Genomic DNA, 11,978 nt, shown 5'->3' with positions numbered 1-11,978 from the left:
CTGACGATTCTAAAAACATTTCTATTTTACTGATAAATTTAAAACCAGCTTATTTATCAAAGATTCACTTAAGTCACATAAACGAAAAGGCATTTGGGTTAATTACTACATATTTCAACAGTTTTAGATATAATTTTACATGAATACCCATTTATCTCTAAGCCAATCTAAATAGGCTTCCTTAAGGGATTTCTGGTTAATTATGCCAGATTTTACCATGTAGACACAACATATAACATGCATAAACACATATGTTAACAAAGATCTTATAGCTTTCACTTTTACATGTATTCATGAGACTGTAAAATATAGTAACATAAATTCACTGGTTGGATCTGAGTTACATCCCTATAGCAGTTGGTAAAAAGAAAAAAACCTCTCTTACCTTTTTTTTTAAAGCCTCAAATTTAGTGGTTAGTTTCTCAGGTGTTTTTACATTTCAGCTAGGACTCACTGAATTGTATAATGGCTGCTAAGGCATGCAAAAAGAAAAAAAAAAAGAACTCACCAGAAAATACATGAGGTAAATTTTATAGAAATCAGAAGAGTATACTCTCCAGAAAGATAAAATATCTTTGTACCAGAAAGGATTTGTCAGAAAAAATGTATTTTCTAGTCTCAAGAGAGATACAAGCTCCTTCATTAAGGCAGCCATTATCCAAAACAAATCCCAAAGAAACTCAAAAGAACTCACCAAAATGAGGGAGTTCAAGAACCTGAGAGGAGATTCACCATGACAGAAAAGGTGAGCTGTAGGATTGGAGAGCTCAAAGGGGCTCAATGTGGGAACTTCACGTGATTCCAGGGGTCACCGATCCATCAAGGTGAGCTCACTTTGGTCCCACTTCTTGACACCAGATTATGTCAACCTAAATAACAGGCAGAGAGAGACTCTATAAAAGAAAATGATAGTTTTGGGGATTGAGCCTTGCAATGGGAATACAGGGAGCATGTTCTGGGAGGTAAAAGGGTTTTTCAATGAAAAATGAGGGGTATTACATAACTATTTTGAAACAATTATCTTTGACTACAGAGACCAATAACAAGGATGGTGTCGGTCCAAGGTTGGACAGGGAGTTGCTCAGCACATGTGCTCACAGAAGTATTTTTATTTTTCACAGAAGTATTTTTTGTATGAGGTTGAAGTAGCCTCTGTGTAAGGTCATGTTTTTTGCTGTCATTTGTGATAGTTCTTGTTATTAGGCATACATGCGTGACAACCCTCCTTTCAAGGTCTTCCATTTGCCAGGGTTTTACACAAATGATTCCATTTTCATTCTGACAAGTTTTATTATATAAACTGAAATTACATTGCATATAATATTTCATGAAATTACCAAAGCACAAAAAGTTTGATAACTGGCTGGGTGCAGCGGCTCAAGCCTGTAATCTCAGCACTTTGGGAGGCCGAGGCAGGCAGATCGCCTGAGGTCAGTTCGAAACCAGCCTGGCCAACATAGTGAAACCCCATCTCTACTAAAAATACAAAAGTTAGCCGGGCACGGTGGCCCATGCCTATAATCCCAGCTACTTGGGAGGCTGAGGCAGGAGAATCGCTTGAACCCAGGAGGTGAAGGTTGCAGTGAGCCGAAATCACGCCACTGCACCCCAGCCTGGGTGGCAGAGCAAGACTCCATCTCAAAGTTTGATAATTTATGAATCAGAGTATGAGGCTACCATATGTTGATAATGAGAATGTTAATTCAATCTCTTCCCAGGATATTTTATAATATCTATGAAAATCACATATGCACACCTAATAATTCGTCTTTTTTTTTTTTTTTTTTTTTTTTTGAGACAGAGTCTCACTCTGTCACCCAGGCTGGAGTGCAGTGGCATGATCTCGACTCACTGCAATCTCCTCCTCCTGGGTTCAAGTGATTCTCCTGCCTCAGCCTCCTGAGTAGCTGGGATTACAGGTGTGTGCCATCATGCCCAGCTAATTTTCTTGTGTTTTTAGTAGAGATGGGGTTTCGCCATGTAGGCCAGGCTAGTCTCGAACTCCTGAGCTCAAGTGATCCACCTGCCTCGGGCTCCTAAAGTGTCAGGATTACAGGCATGAGCCATGGCGCCCGTCCTAATAATTCCTCTTCTCAAGTCTATTCCAATGACTTGTGTATAATGGAAAGTTATGGAACCATTCTTTGCATTAGAAAAAATGTTTTTGTTTTGTTTTAAAAAAAACACACACATAAAAGACTCCAAGATACTGGTTAGATGAATTATTCCTTATCTATGAAATGAAATAATTTGCAGTCAATGAAAAGAATTAGGCAGCTTTCTATATACTTATATGAAAGCATCACCTACAAATATGTAAAAAGAAGTAACACAAAGCATGTACAGTACACTCCCATTTGAGCGTATTTTTTTTTTTTAGTACATACATATATACTCAAAAATAAGTGGTAGTACAGAGATAAGATTGTTTTAGGCTCATGCAGGGAAGTCATCGGCTCAATAGTTAAGGAGTAAAATTTATTCTATCTCCTACTTTACATTCCTTATTTCTCCATTTCCCCCTCCATGTTGACTGCAGCCAGTTTAAGTATTCACATAAAAACAACTTCTCTCAAGAAAAGGCTCTTACTTCCAGTCGACTTTCTCAGGATTGTGGAAACCTTCCCAGAAGCCCTCTAGTGGACAAAACTTTAACACCTTACATTGGCCTGTTTTTGGAGACCAATGAAATAAGCAATAGGATTGCCACAAATAGTTTAGACCAGTAGTTCTCAACCTGAGATGATTTCACTGTCTAGGAGTCACTTGGCAATATCTGGAGATATTTTTAGTTGTCACACCTTAGAGAAAGGGTGCACTGGCATCTAAAGGATAGAAGCCAGGGATACTGCTAAACATCTCACAATACATAAAACAACTTCCACAACTAAGAATTATCTGACCCTAAATATCCACAGTATGGTGACTTCTGACTTAGACTAATCATTGTGAGAGACTCTTGTTGAGAAGTCATCCACCATGACCACTACGATAACATTGACTTGTATAAAGTCAAGTGTCTGCATTCACCCTTTCAGTTATAACTCCTAATTTTCCACCCAGGTCATGTGCCTCCAATAATGGTGTAAGGGGAACCATGAGGCAAGTCCCAGTACAACCACATGGTTAGAGTGAGAAGGAATAGGTCCCCAAAAGATGAGAATTGCAATTATTACAAAAAGAAAGCTGAACTATAGATATATAGATGTCCACTACACTAAGACAGTGAGAATGAAGAGGAGAGGGAATACTTGAGAACATAAAAATATGGCCAGGCATGGTGGCTCACATCTGTAATCCCAGCACTTTGGGAGGCTGAAGCGGGTGGATCATTCGAGGTCAGGAGTTCAAGACCATCCTGGGCAACATGGTGAAACCCTGTCTCTAATAAAAATACAAAAATTAGCCGGCATGGTGGGGCGTGCCTGTAGTCCTAGCTATTAGGGAGGCTGAGGCACAATAACCACTTTAACCCAAGAGGCAGAGGTTGCAGTGAGCCAAGATTGAGCCACTGCACTCCAGCCTGGGCAACAGAGGGAGACTCTGTCTTGAAAAAAAATAATAATAATAATTGCTAAACCTTGCTGATTTACTGGATGTGGAGGATGAGTGACCATCATTGGAGAGATGATGACAAGATTTTAGGAAAAGAGTGACTGGAAGATGATTTTATAATTAACCAGGATAAAGAACTCAGGAAAAGAAACATATTTGGTGAGGTAGAAAGGAGATTAGTACTGTTTTTAGACTTCACTTACCTTCATCAGCATTCATCTAGGAGCAATTATCAGGATTAATTTTATAAGGTTGTCCTTGAGGTTATGTATTTATTTATTTATTTTATTTTTAAAAATTTATTTATTTTTAAAAATTATGTTGCCCAGGCTAGTATCAAACCCCTGGGCTCAAGTTATCTTCCTCCCTTGGCCTGCCAGAGTGCTGAGATTACAGGCATGAACCACCACACCTGTCCTGTTCTTGAGTTTTATAACCTATTCAATAATGATAAGTGTCACTAACTTTCCTAGTCTGACATAGGGAGATACTTATCCCATAAATCAGTTACCATATTTGTATTCTAGGGCCCCGAGTAGTGCAGGCAACACACACCCACATCTTTCTGGACTTTCTTTTCAATGTGACAGGGAGACTACTACCAATTTCCTTTCCTCTGTTAAAGCACTTTTTTAGTTCAGGCAGAATATATTGCAACCATATAGTTTTACATTCCTTGGTTAAAATCACAATCCAATTGTTCTTCCCTAAAATTACACCTCAGTTATATTTATTTAATTTTGGTACTTTCCACTCATTATTGGGGAAGTAGTTTCTGTTGTCGCATTTCCCTTTGAATTAATTAAAAAGCCTAGAAACTTACTAGTCCAAGAGGACTATCCTAATACCAAGCTACTTAGCTGCTGAAGAGAGAATTAGAGAAGTGGACCAGTCTACCAGCAGCTCTAGTTTGCAATTATGCTTTTGCCCATACATTTACATAACTAAAAGCAGCCACTACTGTGATTCTTCTCAGAATAAAAATGTGCTAAAGGGAAATTCTGTCTCCACTTAAAGTAGCAGCTGACAGTTTTTAAATTTGTTAAAACAAATATCAAATTCTACATACCCAGGCAACACATTTTACTTACTAGTTCCATTCACACCTTGCATCATGCCTTGCTTTTAGCTCTGTGAACCACTTGTTTACTCACTCCCTTGCCATTTTTGTTATTATGATGTAAATTATTGGCTACAGGTCTATCTCAAGAGACTGGGCCTTAGAAATATTTTAACTATCTCCAGCCAACTTTCTCTTGCCTCAGATTCCTCTGATACCTTATTTTTCTTTCTTATTTATTTAGACTAAAATGCACTTTGTAATTTCATGTCAGTACCAATTTCACCAATTTCTTTTCTCTCCTTCCTTCCTTCCTTTTCTTTCTTTTTTTTGAGGCGAGTCTCGCTCTGTTGCCAGGCTGGAGTGCAGTGACCCTATCTCAGCCTACTGCAACCTCCGCCTCCCGGGTTCAAGCAATTCTCCTGCCTCAGCCTCCCAAGTAGCTCAGACTATAGGCGCACGCCACCAAGCCCAGCTAATTTTTGTATTTTTAGTAGAAACAGGGTTTCACCATGTTGGCCAGAATGGTCTTGTTGGATATAAAAATATTCTGGAAATAAATGCTCGGTGCCACAAAGTGAAACCAGCACTCAGGCAAAAGTTGTCTCAGCAGGGCAATTTACTTGGGAAGAAAGGTGACACTTGTGTCAATCAAGATCGCAAGAGCACAGAGAATAAAGGAGACCAGGGGTTTTTTATATCCTTAATGCAATCCCTACCTCTTTGACCCTCCCCGACGGGCTGGGGTTGGACTGTACAATCTGAGCTGACCCGATTGGCTACTTGCAAATATTTTTCTAAATATAGAAGGGAAGGGGGACGTGAGGTACAGTGGTAAAGCATGTGAGACTGTTTGAGACGTGCAGTTTCGGGGGAACAATGGATGCAGGTAGCCAAGGGAAAAGATGTGAGTTATTGATTAGAGCTGACAGGAAGGGGGTAGGCTGTTTTACAGTAACTATGGGCAAGGAGGAACAGGAAAGCTGAGTTTGAGAACAAAGGACAAGGAAGTTAGCAGGCTAAACCTTTGAAGAGAAGTTCAAAGAAATTCATTGTATCTTACAGTCTCGATCTCTTGACCTCGTGATCCGCCCGCCTCGGCCTCCCAAAGTGTTAGGATTACAGGCGTGAGCCACCATGCCTGGCCAGTACCTTACCAATTTCATTAGCCTGGATGTTATTTCTCTTACAGATAGTCTTCTCCCAGAGAGTAAAACAGCTATTCCCTCTTCATTTCAAATCTACAAAATTGGTAACCACTACATTCTACAGATTCTGTGTGGTTTTCATTACAGAAGACACATCTCTTGGTTTCCCAGTAGTTGACCCTTAAACAATGTGTGAGATACGGGTGTTCAGCCCCCCATGCAGTTGAAAATTCACATATAACTTTTTTATTTAATTTTTTTAAATTTTAAAACACTTTTTTTTTGAGACAGTGTCTTGCTCTGTTGCTCAGGCTGGAGTGCAGTGGCATGATCTCAGCTCACTGCAACCTCCACCTCCCGGGTTCAAGCGATTCTCGTGCCTGAGGCTCCCAAGTAGCTGGGATTACAGGTCCACGACACCATGCCCAGCTAATTTTTGTATTTTTAGTAAAGACAGGGCTTCGCCATGTTGGCCAGGCTAGTCTTGAACTCCTGGCCTCAAGTGATCCACCCGCCTTGGTCTCCCACAGTGCTGGGATTATAAGTATGAGACGCCCAGCTGAAAATTCACATATAACTTTTGACTCCCCCAAAACTTAACTATTCATAGCCTACTGTTGACCAGAAGCCTTACCAATAACATAGTCTATTAACAGATATATTTTATGCATTCATGACATACCTTTTTCTTAATTTTTTCAGTATTTCTAGGCTATGCAGTTTGTGAGATTTTTCAAATTGTCCTAAATCTCCAAAAAAATTTGCAATATACTTATATTTAAAAAGTCCATGTGTAAATGTACCCAAATAGTTCAAACACGTGTTGTTCAAGGGTCAACTGTATATAATAGTCTCCTATTAATGTTGCTTAAAAGACGTTTAAGGAATTTTGGACCTTCCATTTTTATTTGCTTTTCATGTATTACCTGAACCCCGTATATCCTCACTTAAACAGGAAGGCTAGGATAGTACTTCAGGCTCTGGGTATCAATGTCAAGTCAAACCCGAGTCTGGCAGTATTAGAACTGCTTGGGTGTTCCCCTTTACAAAGTATACAGTTGCACAAGTAAACAGCCATAGATCATTTTGGGGGAAGAACTGGGGAATCAGTTACCCCATTGCTTGCCACAGTTCCTTTCTCCTCGCACCTAACTTCTTCAGTCAATGGATTTTGGGTCTAAAAATTGGCTCAGGTCCAGGAACTTGGCAGGAGATTTTGATGTTTTATTGGTACAACTGCCTATGGCCTCCTTATCATCCATTATTTATTTTTATTTTTATTTTTTAGAGGCTGGGTCTTACCATGTTGCCCAGGTTGGTGGGCTCAGGCAGTCCTCCTGCCTTGGCCTCTCAAAGTGCTGGGATTACAGGCGTGAGTCACTTCACCTGGCCCTAATTTTTACTTATTTATTTTTTTTCGTAGTATAAATTGAATAGTACCCTTCTTGGCTGCCCATCTATATTGCACCTAGAGACTCCATGTTCTATTAACCATTTCCATAACTCTTCCATATGTGACAGGCCCCTTGGCTACTACATACTTTTCAAAATTACATAAGTATTCTTATCAGTCCTTATTTGTTTGTTTGTTTTGAGACAGTCTCACTCTGTCGCCCAGGCTGGAGTGCAGTGGCACGATCTCGGCTCACTGCAAGCTCCGCCTCCCGGGTTTAAGTGATTCTCCTGCCTCAGTCTCCTGAATAGCTGGGACTACAGGTGCACGCCACCATGCGTGGCTAATTTTTGCATTTTTAGTAGAGATGGGGTTTCTCCATGTTGGCCGGCTAGTCTCAAAACTCCTGAGCTCAAGTGATACACCCTCCTTGGCCTCGCAAAGTGTTGGGATTACAGGTGTGAGCCACCACACCCAGCCCTTATCAATCCTTATTGATTCAAAGATTAACAACTAGAGAATCTAGGTGAAGGGTTTATAAGTGTTTGTTGTATTGTTTCAAATTTTTTGTAGATTTCAACATTTCCAAAATAACAGGTAATGGAACAAAGGTAAATTAAAGGCTGTGAATAAGTAAATATTGAAACCAGCAACAAGAATCATTAACAATACATTCTTTTAATTCCTTTAACACCCAACACTGTTAAGTTGGCTGTGACATCTCATGCCGATACCACACTTTTGGAGAGCAACATGAATTCCATTATGTATAATCAGTCAAAAATATGTATCCTATAAACTAATTCTATTGATGAAAAATTATCCTGAGGAAATCATCTAAATAGGAAAACACATTTCTCATAAATGTATGCATTAGAACATTATAATAATATAAGACTGGAAATTACCTGAATATGTAACCATTTGGAACTGATTAAGGGAACTGTGATATTCAGTAGAATATTCTGAAGCCACTAATGTTACCGATGACGTGATGCACCAGGAAGAATGCAATATTATTTTTGTAGTATTTCTGTCAAAATGACTGAAGAAACTGGCAAAATATGAATATTGATTTTATGATTTTTATTTTAGATAAAACTACTATTATATTTCATGATTTCATTATTTGTATTATGGTGCTGTAAGAAAACGTCTTTATTCATAGCAGGAACATGCTGAAGTATTTAGAGGTAAAGGATCATCATGCCTGCAACTTCCTCTCAAATGGTTCAGAAGTAATGAGATTAAGAGAGGCAATGCAACAAATTAATAATTGGTGAATTTAGAAGGGCTTAGAAGAAGAGTTGCTATTACAAGTATTCTGTAAGTTTAAAGTTTTTCCAAAAAAAAAAAAGTTTAAAAACTGTTATCCCATCTACAGGTAATGTCCAAAATGTTTGCAATAAGATGTCATGTGGAAAAAATGTAGAATTCAAAATTGTTTGTGCAGGATGGGGGTGGCTCATGCCTATAATCTCAGAGTTTTAGGAGGCCAAAGCCAGAGGATCACTTGAGCCCAGGAGTTCGAGACTAGCCTGGGCAACGTAACAAGATCTTTTCTCTACAAAAAATTAAAAAATGAGCCAGGCATGGTGGCACATGTTTGTAGTCTTAGCCATCATTCAGGAGGCTGAGGTGGGAGGATCGCTTGAGCCCCAGAGTTAGAGGCTGCAGTAAGCCAGGATTGTGCCACTGCACTCCAGCCTAGTAGTACAGGAATACCCTGTCTCTAAACAAACAAACAAAAACTCTTTGCACTCTATAATTGTAAAAGCATAAAATGTTGGCACACGGATATATTAGAATAGCAGAAGAGGTTTCCCTTAAAAAATTTTTTTCTTTACTTTTGCTTTTTCTTGATTTTCTTTTAAAAATCAAGGTGCCTTATTAGCCAGTAGGTAGTGCCTCAGTCTCATAAAAATCACCAAGGAGAGAGTAAACAAAAAACTAACTAGAATAATAAAATAATTTTTAAAATTCCAATTCTGCTCCAATCTTTTAATATTCAAAATTCCTTGGTCATGTTTGAGTACATCCCATGTTTTTAAGCAATGTCCTGAGTAGGTAATGGGAATTGGTGTCTCTCAAACTGTAAAATTAAAATAAGGGTTCGCAGTGGCTCAGGCCTGTAATCCCAGCACTTTGGGAGGCCGAGGCGGGCAGATCACGAAGTCAGGAGTTCGAGACCAGGCTGGCCATCTCTACTAAAAATACAAAAATTAGCCGGGCGTAGTGGCAGGTGCCTGTAGTCCCATAGTCCCAGCTACTCGGGAGGCTGAGGCAGGAGAATTGCTTGAACCCAGGAGGCAGAGGTTGTAGTGAGCCAAGACTGCACCACCACACTCCAGCCTAGGTGACAGAGTGACACTCCATCTCAAAAAAAAAAAAAGAAAAAAAGTGTTTAAAGACAGATGAATGAAACACTAATCATTAATGCAGGTCAAATACTTCAGTGAGCAAGTTTCAGTAGTTTATAACAATTACAAATAAACCTGTTAAATTTTTCTGGACAATGCTAGTATCTGGATTTTACAAAAATAAGTAAATTTATTATTGATGGCAACTAAATGATATTTATAGTGTTTTTATCATTCAATAGATTCTATCCACTCACTTACTTTTCTGGGTTGTCCTACAGCAAGTACATGTTTTTAATGGTGTCTGTCTTTTGTGCAATTCCTGTAAGTTTGCTATTAAAATACATTAAGGCTGAGCATGGTGGTTTACACCTGTAATCCCAGTACTTTTAGGGGCTGAGGAAGGAGAATCACTTGAGGCCAGAAGTTTGACACCAGCCTAGACAATATAGCAAGGCCTCGTCTCTACAAAAACAATTTAAAAATTAGACAGGTGTGGTGGCACGTGCCTTGTAGCCCCAGCTACTTGGAAAGCTGAGGTGGGAGGATCTTTTGAGCCAAAGAGTCCAGTGCTGCAGTGAGTTATAGTCACGCCACTGCATTTCAACCTGGGTGACAGAGCAAGACACCATTTAAACTCTATTTTAAAAGAGTTCCTAATTCACAGGTCTCCAGTGATATAGTTGGAATACAAAGAGAGGCTCATGGCAATTCCTGGGGAAGGATGGTCAGTTACCCAGACAACACCTATAGTATAGCATTTCCTCAGAGAATCATCACAGTCTCAGGACTCAGAGAAAATCCAGTCCAGAGGGGTATCTTTCCCTTACCCAAACTCATAGAGGGTAATTATAACAAGCCAACAAACCAGAAAACCGAATACTATTTTTAAAATGGACTCTGAGCAATGTAACTATTGTGGTCTGGATATAATGTTTTCTGATCATCCCTAAATGTAAATCAATATGGGAAGATATGTTTATCATATGGTTGCTTGATAAATCTGGAAGTCAAACAAGGTGAATTAGTTGTACGGTTTGTGTCCTCAAGCAACCAACCCCAACAAAGGCCAATGGACCAGAGATTCATATTTTTGTGCCAAGGCACCCTATCCCTGGGACAATGCTGGAGATGGATTACCAAATATTGTCATTCTAGGTTGTTCTTTTATAGATGTCAAGGAGCCAACTCCCACCTATTAACATATTTCTTTCTTTGAGACACGGTCTTGCTTTCTCACCCAGGCTGGAGTGCAGTGGCACGATCATAGCTCATTGCAACTTTGATCCCCTGGGGTGGAGCAATCCTCCCATCTCAGCCTCCCAGGTAACTAGCACTATAGATATGTGCCACCATGCCTGGCTAATTGCTTTTTATTTTTTGCAGAGACGATGTCTCACCACATTGCCCAGGCTCATCCTGAACTCCTGGCTTCAAGCTATCCTCCAGCCTCGGCCTCTCAAAGTGCTGGCATCACAGGTGTGAGACACCGCACCCAGCCTTCAGTTATTTTTAAAGACTATCAATTTATCCCATATATTTTTTCAGAATTTCAGTTTTATAAGATAAATTCATTTTGATAAGTATCTTGTTGTTGGCTCAACATGCTACCTACATAAATTTTTCACATGCTTTGCAGATTATTTCTATTTCAATGATCTTTCTTATTATAGGGTCCAATTACCATCTAGTTAATAATATATAGTGGTTAAAAGCTCCAACGACAGAATTGCGTTTTTGTGAAAGTTATTTAAGTTTTTTAAGCTTCAGTTTTCTTATCTGAAAAATAAGTGTATCTACCTCAAAATATTGTTTTGAAGATACAATGAGGTACTGTAAGTGCATATAAATGACTTAACATAGCAACTAGCATATAGTAATTTTCCTATTAGTTCCATTATTAGTTCTGAGACTAGACTTTAAAAAAAATTACATTTGGCCAGGTGCCTGGTAGCTCACGCCTGTAATCCCAGCACTTTGGGAGGCCGAGGCGGGCAGATCACCTGAGGTCAGGAGTTCGAGACCAGCCTGGCCAACATAGTGAAACCGTGTCTCTACTAAAAATACAAAAGTTAGCCAGGTGTGGTGGCACGCACCTGTAGTCCCAGCTATTTGGGAGGCTGAGGCAGGAGGATCGCTTGAACCCAGGAGGCAGAGGTTGCAGTGAGCCAAGATCTGGGCAACAGAGTGAGACTCCATCTCAGGGGAAAAAAAAATTACATTTGAGTTTTCCCCAAATATTTAATAGCAATCTATCTACAAATCATCAATGAGCTAATATTTTAGTAGTAGAGTAAATCAACAACTAATTAAATAATGTTAACAGCAAGTTTAGAGTTAGGGTTATGAAGTGGCCTAAAGAAAACCAAAGCAGAGTGAGGGGATAAAGAGTAATGGAAACAGTAATTCAGATAGGGTGGTCAAGGAAGCCCTCCTTCAGGAGATCACATTGGAACAGAGGC

The sequence above is a fragment of the Pongo abelii genome, chromosome 3 (assembly GCF_028885655.2).
Source record: "Pongo abelii isolate AG06213 chromosome 3, NHGRI_mPonAbe1-v2.0_pri, whole genome shotgun sequence".
NCBI classification, from domain to species: Eukaryota; Metazoa; Chordata; class Mammalia; order Primates; family Hominidae; genus Pongo; species Pongo abelii.
The sequence above is the reverse complement of the archived record's forward strand: the minus strand, read 5'-3'. Positions refer to the sequence as shown.